Source organism: Propithecus coquereli, unplaced genomic scaffold (assembly GCF_000956105.1).
Source record: "Propithecus coquereli isolate 6110/MARCELLA unplaced genomic scaffold, Pcoq_1.0 Scaffold89, whole genome shotgun sequence".
Classification (NCBI taxonomy): domain Eukaryota; kingdom Metazoa; phylum Chordata; class Mammalia; order Primates; family Indriidae; genus Propithecus; species Propithecus coquereli.
Window position 1 is genome coordinate 3722593 of NW_012155173.1, and position 12883 is coordinate 3735475.

Consider the following 12883-nt stretch of genomic DNA (forward strand, 5'->3'; position numbering starts at 1 on the left):
CCTGAAAAGCCTGCAGGGACCTTCCAGTCTTGGGCCTCAATTCACTCACTTTCCCGCTGCCAATGCATGGGTGCATATCTTTTTACTTCACACATTTTCAAATACATACAAAAGCAGAGACTAGTACAATGACCTCGCACATGCCCATGGTCCAGGCCCAACAATGTCCCATGTTCTTCTCTCTTTTCTTTACTTTCTGTTTTCTTTTCCTTCTCTTTGTTAAATCAGTGCTCCCCACCCCTGTTTAAAATCAGAGATTCTCAACATTTAATGTGCTGAGAAATCCCGTTAGATCTTGCTACATTCCAAGTTCTGATTCAGTAGTTCTGGGGTCAGACTTGATTTCTAACAAGCTCCCGGGAAATTCCAGACATCATGGAATTTCACCGCTGTATACATCAGTGTTTGCTGCTAAAACATGTAGAATTGGTGCACCTTTAAAATAATCAAATACACATGCAGACATTTTCTTGGTTTATGTATCATTCTATCCTTTTTCCTCTGCTAAGTTATATACATTCCCCAAAGGCAGGAACTGTGCCAGTCTCGGCCCTCTGTGCATTCTAACCAGCTCGTGTAGAGCTTCTTTCCAAGTCCTTGCGACGAACGGTAGGCCCTTCCTACCGGCCTGAGATTAGGAATTGCTTCTCTTATTGACCACACAATCTCTCTCCTGATCACTGCCTTGCCCAGGCCACTGCTTGCTCTATTCTGAAAAGATCTCAAGCACTGTACACGGTAGGGAGGGCATGCGTGGTGCCAGGGGCTCTGGTTTAGGAGGTGGAGGCCTGGGCTCTGGCTGTCAGGACCCCTTCTCTTAGCTGCTATTGCTTTGGTTTCAAATGTGCGTGACTTTGGAGCCAGCTGCTCTCACTGTCCCCTCTGCACTGCCAGATGTGGGCTGACCAGTTTTTCTTTGGTCTCTGCATCAACAGGTAAGCGAGGGAAGGCTCAAGAAGGGAGCAGCCTCCATCTCAAAGGAGTGGACACTGCCTCCTGGGAACGGGCCGTGCAAATCTAGACTGAGAAGGGACAGCAGTGTCACCCTTCCCTCCCCTGCATGATGAGAGCATTCAGTTAGGTCCTGTCCAAGACTCAAGGGCCCATCCACAGGCTGTGCCAGGCCTGTGGCAGGCACAAAAGAAAGATCTCTTCCCTGCCCTTGCAGAGCTTCCGCCGGGACTTAGCACGAGCTGCTACCACAAGATACCATAAGCTGGGTGGCTTAAACAACAGGTTAATGTTTATTTCTCATAGTTCCGAAGGCTGGAGAGTCCAGGATCAGGGTGCCGGCTCATTCAGTTCCTGGTGAGGGCTCTCTTCCTACCTGGTAGAGAGCTGTCTTCTTGCTGCATCCTCACGTGGTGCAGAGAGAGAGAGAAGGGGGTAGGTGCCTCTGGTCTCTTCCGCTTCTTATAAAAACACTAATCCTATCGTAGGGACCCTGCCCTTAGGTCCTTATCTAACCCCAATCACCCCCCAAAGGCTCTACCTCCAAACCCCGTCCATTGAGAATTAATGCTTCGACACATGAAACCGAGGGAGACACAAACATTCTGTCCGCAGCACAGACCAGTGAAAAACGAATTTCAAATTTCCTCAGGTCATTGGTAGCCAGACCTATGGTGGACACTCGGAATCAGGCAGGGCACTCTGGGGACTGTAGTTGAATGAATCCAGTATTTATAAGAGGATTAAAAGCCGAGAAAGGGTCCTGTCTGGAAGCGCTGCATCAGAGGGAGGCCTCGGGGCTCTGGGAACCAGCCTGGGAGCTGGCACCTCGGGGGCTCGCAGGACAGAGTCAGAGGAGACCTGTGACCAGGTGGCATGTATGGCCCGGCCCCCCCTCCCCAGCCCTCTGTACACTGCTTGGGACATCATGTTGCTTAGTAAATATTTGATGAATAAATCAGTGTTATTTTATATTCTTCGAGAAACGGTTGGGACCCGTGAGAAGATTTTGCTGAATAAGCGAAGGAGGATATTATTCAAAACTCAGAAGATGGCTGGGCCTCTGAAAGGTGTTTTCTTCAGATCCAGTAAACATTTTAGAATCGTGTGTGGACCTTCACCCGAAGGCCAGGAGATGGTGGCTTCTATGAAATGAGAGCAGAAAATCATAAGGAGAGTAAAGCTGCGATGAACAGATAATTTCGATGAAATATAAAGAGACGGATGAGATAGGGAAGAATTACAAGGGGTCTGAATGGCCATAGCATCGTCACAACGTCCCTGCAAGCATCGATGGTAAAATCGACCTATGGGAAATCAAATCAGTGATGTGGAGGACAGTCTTAAAAGGCTCCCTTTGAAGGCAGGATAAAAGGATAAGGACAGAAATGCCGGGGGCAATAGTAGATATTATGGTGGTTCTTGAGGAAAGAGCAGGTCTGTCGGCACCAGAGCGGAAACGAACGATTGGCTGTGCAGGTCCTCGTGGCGCCCGTGGAAGGGGATCCACACTTGAATAGACCCTGGACGGTGTGTCCCAATAGAAGGGAAAACGTAAAAACAAATAACTTTCACGGATCCAGGCAGGAAAAAGCAAAACACCTAAGAGGTGACCCAGCAAGGCACAAGTCGGGCTGGCCTCAGATTTCCTTTGAGGCCACAGACCAGTGTCAATAGCGTTGGAAAAGAAAGGGTTGCAACCCAGTGATTTTTGATTCTTTCAAAGAGTCTTCTACATAGGAAGGCAAACTGTTCCCTCAACTGTAAGATGGGGTTGGTAACAGTCCTTGTAGGAGTGTTAGAGAATTAAATGAAACATCCACGTAAAGCCCTTAGAACAGTGCCTGGCGCGGGGTAGCCCTCACACAATGAAGATGCTGGCTTCAGCTAGAAGCGTCTTGGACAGCCAAGCAGAGACACCCAGCGGGCCGCTGCATCCCTGGAGTTGGAGCTCAAGAGAGAGATCGAGGGGGTGAAGATGGTAAGCAGAGCTGAGTGGGCAGGTGAAGCCACCAGGGAAGTGGTGAGAGAAGTTGCAGGGGCACCACCATTAGGAGACGGGCAGAGGGGGACCTGTGGTGGGTCCAAGCACAGTCTAGGGCTTAATTTGGGATCTGGTCTTGGCTGTGGTGCCCTCCTGGTAATCCACAGTCAAACCGCTGTTGGACTCATGACAAATATCTCCTTGTGGATACGCCTTTACCAGCCTGAAAGGCCCGACTCCAGGAACCTGCCTCAAGTCGTGAGGGCACCGGATTGCTCACTGCAGGTGGACCTGCCCTGGCACGTGCCCTGCCCGGGAGGCTCACCTGCTGGTGCCCAGGGAGGGCTGTACCCAGCTGACGGTACTCACCGCTAACCCCAGGCTCCGAGTGTTTACTCCCCTCTTGCCAATAAGGACGCCTCCCTCCTCCCGGATCAGGGAGGACCGACTGGGACTAGCACATTGAGTGTTTGAAGACTGTATGACTCGGGAAAGGTGCAAATTCAATTCCACCTGTCCAGATTCAGTTATGCTCTCATCAGAGACATAGAAAACTCCAGTGGAACAGTGGCGGGGAAGACGACTTTGTTTCTGGCCAACTGAATGTCTCCCATTGCAAACACTTCTCAGGAGCTGAGGCCCCCGGCCTGCCTTGGCACGGCTGTGGGAAGGGAGTGAGTTTGGTGGAGCTTTGCTGCCAGATCTGAATACGTCAATGTCCTCTTTTCCAGCACAGCCCTAGGGAGGAGGCCTTAGAATGAAGCCTGAGGCAGAGCTCAGAACACGACGGTGAACAGTGTTGTTGGAAGGGTGCGTCCCTCCGCCTGGCTCTGAGCTGGGACCGGCACTGGATCCTGCCAGGTGGACCCAGGGGTGAGGTGCAGCAGCTGGTGGCAGCGCTCTGGGCTGAGGGCAGCCCGGGGCTGGAAACTTTTGCATAAGGAGTGACCCAAGGCTGGCAGGAGGCTGTCCCTTAGCACCCTGTGCCCACCGCGTGCTCTGTGCACCTCCCTCTCTTTGCTCCTGCTGTTTCCTCCTCTGGGAGTGCCCTTCCCCTCCTCCCCTGCCCCCACCACTCCAGCAGGGGGCCTCTTACTCATCCTTCAAAGCCAGCTCAGAATGTGCCCTCTGCAAGCTTCACTGCCCCCGGGCGAGGCAGGCACCATCCTACAATGTCAGTGGTACAGGGGATTGGGTAGATCCTCAGGCCAGCCCCTTTGTGCCATGTGTACAAGGTTCCCTGGAGCTGCAGGCCTGGCTGGCAGGGACCCTGGGGCATAGGCTGTGGTGGGCTGATGGGCATAAAGGCCTTTGCTTTGGGGAGAAGTGAGAGCCTGTCTTTGTGTGCCCTGAGAGAGGAGGGGAAGGCCTGGACCATGATGGGATGGGAAGTGGCCTGGCCCCACCCTGGCCCCACCCCGGCCCCACCCCGGCCTCTGGATGATGTGGCTGGCAGTGTACGGGTTAAGGGTGTGAGCTCTGGTGCTGCCACTTCAGGGATTTCCTAACCTCTCTGGGTCTCAGTTTCCTCATCTGTGAAATGGGGATAACAGCGGTCCTTCTTTATACAGCTGTTAGAAGATTAGATAAAATATTCACGCGGAACCCTCAGAACAGCACACAGGTCAGCACTCAGTGTTAGCCGTGAGTAGCAATGGTTATTTGAATATCTTTCCAGAGAGGCGTTAGCGCTAGAAACTGCAGAACAGTCTTCAGGAACGATTGTGTGGGACTCTAGATGCGTGCAGTGTTGCTTCCGGCCCCAGAGATGCTGTGTGCTTTGGAATTGGGAAGGGGGCCAAGGCACCGTAGTCACTCTCTGAGCATGCAGGAAAGCAGCTTAGCTCTGACACTGAGTTAATCCTCAAGGAACACTTATTCTCTACCCACATCCTGTGAGCCCTCTCTTATTTAAATCTTCACAAGAACCTCTGGGTATCATGACAGTGCTGTTGACCCATTTTATAGATTGGGAAACTCAAGAAACCTCATCATCAACGAGGGAACCAGAGTGCGAGCACAAGTCTGTCCGACTCTGAAGCCTGTGCCTCAGGCATGGGCATTCAAAATCCCTGATCTCGTTTCACGTTCCCGAGGATCGTGACCACTGGTCTGATTCTACTCACTGTCGAGGAAACCGAGCCCAGCGATGTCCAACCTCCTTCTGCCCGTGAGCTGTAGGACCAGGACTTGGCCGTAGCCTCCTGCTTTTTCTGTTATGGCCAAAGGGGAAGAATAGTGACGCTGAAGCAGATTCTTCCTTCCTGCCCTGCCTGGGGACCCAGGAGCTGAGTCGGAGGCCACAGAAGGACCAATCCTACCGGTGAGTCATTTACCTTGACAAGCCTCAGCCCCACTTAACGCTGGCCCTGGACCGTGGCTGCAGCAACAGAGCCTCCATTGCTCACTGTCTTTTGAAATTTAATGACCTATGAATGATAACAGATAATGTGCAAATTTGACATAATCGGTCCTGGACAATTTCCATTCAATTATTTGTTAATAAACACCAAGACCCCCTGGCTGGAGTTTTATGCTTCCAAATTTGAAATAAAAAGCTGGGAGGCTGAATAGAGTAGAATACCTGTCTCTTCTGTTGCTGAATATTTATAGAGAATTTTATTTCCGCAGGGCCGGGTAACACCCAAGGTTTACTTGGTGTTCATTTGCATTGTGAATTTTTTAAAATAGTAATTATCTGCAAAAGGTCAAATATTTGCTTTATCTATATAATTCAATTTCCCAAAGGCCTCTGGGATTCAAATTAATGCCCTTGTAATATCTTCATTGAAAAAGAAGATTAATTATGCTTACATGGAACCTAATTTGGCTTATCAGACCTTTAATGTGGCTGCGATCATGAGTGCATTTAAATTTAGGATTATGCGGGTGATCTAGGTCCCTTATTTGGGAGACTTTTAATATTTGTCATTATTTTTATGCATATCATTTTTCCCGCCTGCTTGGGAAAATTAAAATGTCGGTTCTGAAAGAAATAAACATTATGTATTGACATTGGTAATTATGTTTTGGTATTTAAGGATGCATAAAAAACTGCACACAGGGCCTCAAATATAAATTTGCACTTAATGCCCTTCGACAGAAACTGGAGTTCTTCTACCAGACTCACTAAATTGGGAACAAGCTATCTCTGGGGGTGCTGTCTTGAGGGTAGGATCTGGGCACATAACTCGTAGTGGTGTTCAAAGATGCTTGAAGGTTTGAAGGATTCCAAGAACTTGGATTTGGGGTCAGGAGGCCTGGGGTTTCTCTTGGTCACTAAAGTGCTACGTGATCATTATTGCTCAGAGGCGCCTCCTGAGCCCCAGGTTCCTGTCTGTGAACCGTAATCATTTGTTTAGGTTCTTTCTGGATGGTCAGTTCCTCAGTGGCAGGGCCATATCTTATTTAATCTCGAGCCTCTGGGTCTGTCAGCACAGGGTCTGTTACATGTGGATTATATGTATGGAGCTTTGATCCCTAACAAAGGCAGTGGGGTCTTGGAGATAACAGGGATTGTGAGTCAGTTCGGTTTTGTATCAGTTAGCTATTGCTGTATAACAAATCATACCAAAACTTAGTGGCTTAATGTAAGAACTATTTATTATTGTTCAAGAGTCTCCAGGTCACCTGTGCTGCTCCGCTGATCTAGGATGGGTTGGCTAATCTTGGCTGAACTTGTTCATGTGTCTTAGATCAGCTGGCAAGTGGCTGGGAGCTGCTGCTCTAGGATGGCCTTGGATGAGGTGCTCCGTGTGTGAGGTGCTCTTATTCTCTGGCAGAATAGTCTGGGCTTGTTCTCCTGGCTGAACAGGGATTTGAGGGAGGGAGCAGAAATATGCAAATGCTTTTTCACACTTCTGCTTGCATCTGGTTTGCTACTGTCTCCTTGGCTAAAGTAAGTGATATGGGCACACCCAGAGTCCGTACAGGAGGGTCTACCAAAGAGCAGGGCTACAGGGAGGAAGCAAAATTTGGGGCCACCAGCGTAATCAATCATAAGCTTTACTGTGGCCCTGCCACTTACCAGCTATGTGAACACAGGCACGAGGCTTAAAACTCTCAGCCTGTTTCTTCATCCATCAAGACTGGCAGAGATGTGGTGAGGTTTAAATGACATAAATACACCAGGTACATGGTGGCTCCCCAGGAATCCCTATTCAAAGGTGCAAGGATGAATGTCCAAAGATGGACATTGTAGGTTTGTTTATAAGAGTGAAAAATTAGACACCACTTAAATGTCCATCAGAAGGGGCCTGGTTAAATAAATCATGGTACAACCTGTTTGATGGAATACTTTTCACTCTTATGTCAATGCCTGAGGCATAGAAGGGTGTCCACGGTAGATTTTTAAGTGGAAAAAAAAGTTTTGGTACAACTTGAAATGCATGATGCCACTCTGTGTGTGTGTGTGTGTGTGTGTGTGCAAGAAAGAGGGGGAGAGAGAGAAATGACAGCTATGTGTTTATTTCTGTTTATAGAGAAGTGTCTGCAAGACTATGCCCCATGAATAATGGGATTTAATACTTTCTAGATAGTTTGAACATCTAGAATGAACATGTATTACTTTTGAAATGGAAAAAGAAAAAAAAAACTGGAGAAAAGTTTTAGACAAAGAACAAAAATGATGCCTTTTAGGGTCTAGGTTAGCTGAATGCTAATATAGTCAACTCTCGAACAATGTGGGGGTTAGGGGTGTTGACCCCCACACAGTCAAAAATCTCAGTATAACTTTTGACTCCTCCAAAACTTAACTATTCACGGCCATTGGAAACCTTACCGATGACATAAACAGTCAACATACAAACAGACTATATCTACATATATTTTATGCATTCGTGACATACTTTTTTCTTAGTTTTTCAATATTTTCAAGTTATGCATTCATCTTCTAGTTTTTTCAAATTGTTGCAAATCTCTAAAAAATTTTCCAATATGTTTATTGAGAAAATCTGCATCTAAGTAGACCTGTACAGTTCAAACCTGTGTTGTTCAATGGTCACCTATAGTCTATAATAACAAAAATTATAAACTAATCTAAAAATGATAGCTACCATTTACTGAAGACCCTTTACATGCTGAGCACTTCATATCCTTGATCTATCAGACCTGAAAGCGAGGTGGGATCCTCCGCTATCTCAGTGGGGAAACCAAGGCTCAGAGCAGGAAAGTAACTTGGCCCGGCCGAGCTGCTCCCTGGCGACTGACTACAGTTTCTGTCTTTGATGTCAGACTCCTTGTCCTTTATGCCTAGAGGCTGCACCATGTTGGTGTGTAAAGTAGTAGTTCCCCGTGTCTGGCTGCCTACCAGAAGCGCTCGAAGGGGTTTTTAGTTTTTTTTTCCAAAATACAGACTCCTGGGCCCAACTCCATTCCTAATGAACTGGTCTGCTCTGGAATGGGGCCCCGGGAATCTGTATTTTGATGTCCATCCACAAGGATTCTGGGGCAGTTAGTCTGCTTTTCAGGAACTGCTGCCCTCAACCCCTTTGTCTTGTCTAGAGGCTCATTTGATCTTCCCAGGAGATCCAGGGAAATAAAATGTAGACTGTGGCCAACATTACATAGAAGAAGAAACTGAGGCTCAGAGAGGAGAAGTCACTTGCTCAGAGTCCCGGAGCTAGGAATGGGATTGGAGGCCCTCCTGACTCTAAGCCCGTGTGCCATTACAGCCCAAGTGGCCTGGCTGCGAGGAAGTCTCTTGGGAGGGCCACAGGAAAAGGGGGTGATTCCTGGAGTGTTGGGGGCCACCTGGTAGCTTATGGCTGCCAACAGCCCTCTGCCTGTGCCCATGCCCTCAGCTGTTGGAGGGGAGAGGGTAAAATCCCGTGGCCCACTTCTCTGCCAGGTGTTTGGAGGCTGATGCCAGGGTGAAGCTGTGGTGAGATTATTGGCCATACCCACTTTCCACCGTGGGAGGGGCAGATGATCCCAAAGACCCAGCCCAGTGAAACGGGGCTACTTCCTCCTCCTGCCCTGCCCAGCCACTGGGCTCTAAGAGTTCTTTCCCCTTCTCTTCTTTTCTGTTTGTGGCTTCTTGGCTTTTATTAGTGACTTTCAGGGAAATGATAAAAGGCGGCTATAATCAGAGGGCTTTGAGCCATCTACATGTGAGCATCAGAGAAGGCCCCACCTGCATTACGCACGGCTTCAGAGCCCACTCCCAACCACAGGATTTCTGCACCCCAGGCCCCGCCGGCCTCCCCACCTTCCCTGCTGCAGCCAGGCCACTCTTCCCTGGGCCCTCCACTTGGCTCCCTCTTCCTCTTCCCTTCACCCAGCTGATGCTTCTCATCTTTCAGGTTGACTTAGATACCACCTCCTCCAGGGAGGCTGCCCTGATCCACCATCCCCCAGGCTGGGGAGAGCCCCCTCCACGGTGTGCCCGCAGCCACCCTAGGGCACGGCTGTGGCCTACTCCGCTTTGACATCTCCCGCTGGCCTGGCGTGCGAGGGCAGTTGCCTTCAGCGTGTCCACGAGTCACATAGTTCGTGACGGCACAGGGGCCAGTCGGATATTTAAGGAATGGCTGGACAAAGAGTAGGCCTCGATGGGAGAAGGCCAGGCCAGGCTGGAGGACCTGCATGAGTGAGCGAAGGCCCGGCATGTTCCGGGCTCAGCGAAGAGCCGACGGTGCTGTGCACACCTGTGCTGGTGCAGCACACGCGCCGGTGGATCCGTGTGGGGGGCCCACCCATCATCCGCATTTGAGAGGTGAGTAAGTTGAGGTTCAGAGCAGTCAGGTCATCTGGTCAAGGTCACCAGCTAGTGAGAGGTGAGCTGGGGCTCACAGGCAGAGTACCTGACTGCAGATCATGGGCACCAACTACCGTGCCCTACCCTCCCAGGCTGCACGTGGAAGGACGGATGTGCCATCCTAAAAGTCAAGGTTGGGGTCAGATTGGTACTTTAGAGAGTTAACTTTGGTGCCTGTGGTGTAGACAGCAGACGCAGAACTGAACTCACATCTGTACACACCTTACGGCATGCATGCGTGCATTTCTATTACCCCCAGATGGGCAAATGTCACCCCACACGTGGGAATGCTGGACAGAGTGTACCCATGAAACGCATGCAAAATCACCCACAAAGCCTTTAAAGGCAAACACACAGTATCCTCCAACACAGATATGCACACAGCTGTGAATGTATATGAATGTGTGTGTATAACACACACACACACACACACACACACACACACACTCACTCACTCACTCACTCACTTCCCAGAAATTTTCAGATGTAAGGAAAACTCTTAGGAATGAAATTGAAAGGGTCTGTGAGATGAGTGGAAGAAGCAGAGAGGCTGCCCCTGGGATGTGCCATTACTGTCCCCATGTCACCTGTCGATCAGGGCTTGCCCCCTGGCAGGTGCCATGGCCATTGCCTGGGTCCGCACACTGGCGGATTTCATTCTTCCTTCCCACTGACATTTCACACCAGCAAGTCTCCTGAGGATGTAACGTAACCAGGCAGAGCGGGGCGGAGGCCGAGCCAGCAGCGTGCGCTCACCATTCAGGCTCTGGGCCTAACTCCTTCCTCTGGCGTGACTCCACCACCCCCACATGTTTAGGGTGCAAATCAGGCTGGTGGAGACCTGGTCACTGACCCTGCAGGGTTTCTCTCCTTGGGAAATGGTTTGCATGGCAACATGGCAAGTTCCCTGGCACTGGATGACGGCAAGCAGGGGCTGGAAGCCAAAGAACAGAGTCAGGTGCTGGGGTTGGGTTTGGAAGGGATGATGTCTGAGGTCCTCTTGGGCCCCATGAGTCTGGGTGTCTTGGTGGTTCCCTCATGTTCACAGACCTTTCCTCCTGCAGCAGTGAGCCGGGGTTTCCTCTGCTGACTGAGCCCGAAGACGGGGCATTTGTTGGCTGGGGTGAGTGCCCCGCACCCTCTCTGCCTCCTCCCTGTCCCCGATCTCCCCCATTTGCTCTGTGTCCTGAAGCCGCTGGCGTGTTTCTCAGACAGTAATCTGACCATGTCACTTTCTTCCTTAAAGCTCTGCAGAGGCTTCCTGCTGTGCTCGCGTTTGGAGTCTTGGCGTGATCTGGCCCCTCCTGCCCTGCTGGCCTCCCATCCCGACCTCAGCCCCAGCCGTGCTGGACCCTTAAGGCTCCCCCCCCCCGGGTCACCGCACATGGACACCTGTGGCACTCTCCTGCCAGTCCTCATGCTCTTCTCTTGGCCAACTCACGTTGGTCCTTCAGGTCCCAGTTCAGATGTCACCTCCTCCAGGCTGCCTCCCCTACCCCCTGAGCCAGGTGCAGGGCCCTGCTACCCTGCTACGTGCCTGCCTCCCTCCACCCCAGCCCCATCAGCCTGGCCCGTCATCCTCCTGAGTCCATCTCCTTCGTGAGCCGGGGGCTCTTTGTGGACGTCCTGGTGTCTCCAGCACCCAGCACAGTTGGACTTCAGGGTTCCAGGCCCGACTCTGCCACCCCCTGGCTCCAGGGGCCACTCTCAGTCATTCGAGGTTAGTGTGTGAAACAAAACCTCTATGTGATGCAAGACAAAGCATGGCACAAACCACCATAATGTAAGGGAACAGGGGCACATGTGTAAACAGTTTTCAAAGCTCCCCATTAACTTGTTACATCTCAACACCTGTCCTCTGAGCTAGGCTGGGCTGGAGTCATTATCGCCATTCAACATGTGAGAGGGGAAGTGACTGTCACACATCTGGGAAGAGGCAGGAGCTGGTGCAAACCCAGGCCTCCGACCTCCTCCTTCTGTGAGGTGCTCGAGTGGCAGGGAAGGTGTCTCCAGGAGGCAGCATTTCTGCCATGTGGCAATGTCTGGGTAGGACTTGGAGGAGGCCACCAGGGAGGCCTTCAGGTGTGCGTGGCCGCCTGAGCTGCGCAGCATAGGAAACTGTGGCATCCATGCTCCTGCTTCTCTGAGCCTGGAGGGGAGGCTAGAGAGGTTGGGACTAGATCCTGGGAACCTCTGGAAGCCAGACCAAGGATTGAAGTTAATCCCGTAGGTTACAGGGAGCTGGTAAAGGCCTTTGAGCAGGACAGAGGCTTCTCCCCAGAGGAGATGAATTTGGGGGCTGGGAGGCCATTGAGAAGCCTGTAGCAACGTCCAGGCAAGAGATGCTGTGCTGTGGCGTGACAGCAGGCTGGACCAGTGGACATGCCACCTTCATTTGTCCTCCGTCTGACCTTGGCGTGGGTTCCCCAGGATGCAGTGACATTCGCTCAGTGGTCTCTGCCTCAGAGGTGGCAGCTGGTGGAGGGACCCCCCAGAGGACGGGGGGCTGCTGTAGAAGCCCAAGTGGGAGGTTGAGGTAGGGGTGGGGGTCGCCCGAGGTGGGAGCAGCGGCTGCTGCCTCTGACTTCCACATGGGGTCAGTGTAGCATTAAAGTTCCTCCGGACTGCTCAGCCCTGCTCAGCCCTGGAGGGAGGGCCTGGCGCAGGAATCTGGGTCAGCTGGTTACATCTGGAACCCCTGGTGGGCAGGGCGAGGTCAGGCGGGCTGGGGGATTCAGAACCGCTTGAGAATCAGTTTTGTTTGTTTCTTTTCTTTGTTGTTTTGTTTTTATTTTTTTATTTTTATTTTTTGAGACATTGTCTCTGTCTGTTGCCCCTAGGTAGAGTGCAGTGGTGTCATCATAGCTCACTGCAGCCTCAAACTCTTGGGCTCAAGCGATCCTCCTGCCTCAGCCTCTTGAGTAGCTGGGACTACAGGAGTGAGCCACCACACCCAGCTAATTTTTTCTATTTTTGGTAGAGATGGGGTCTCACTCTCGCTCAGGCTGGTCTCAAACTTCTGAGCTCAAATGATTCTCCCTTCTCGGTCTCCCAGAGTGCTAGGATTACAGACGTGAGCCACTGTGCCCGGCCACTTTTTTGTTTGGTTTGTAGAATTTCTTCTGAAACTCTAAAAACATAGGGATGGATTTGTAAACACATGTCAGTCCCATGGAGAGGACAGATCCCTT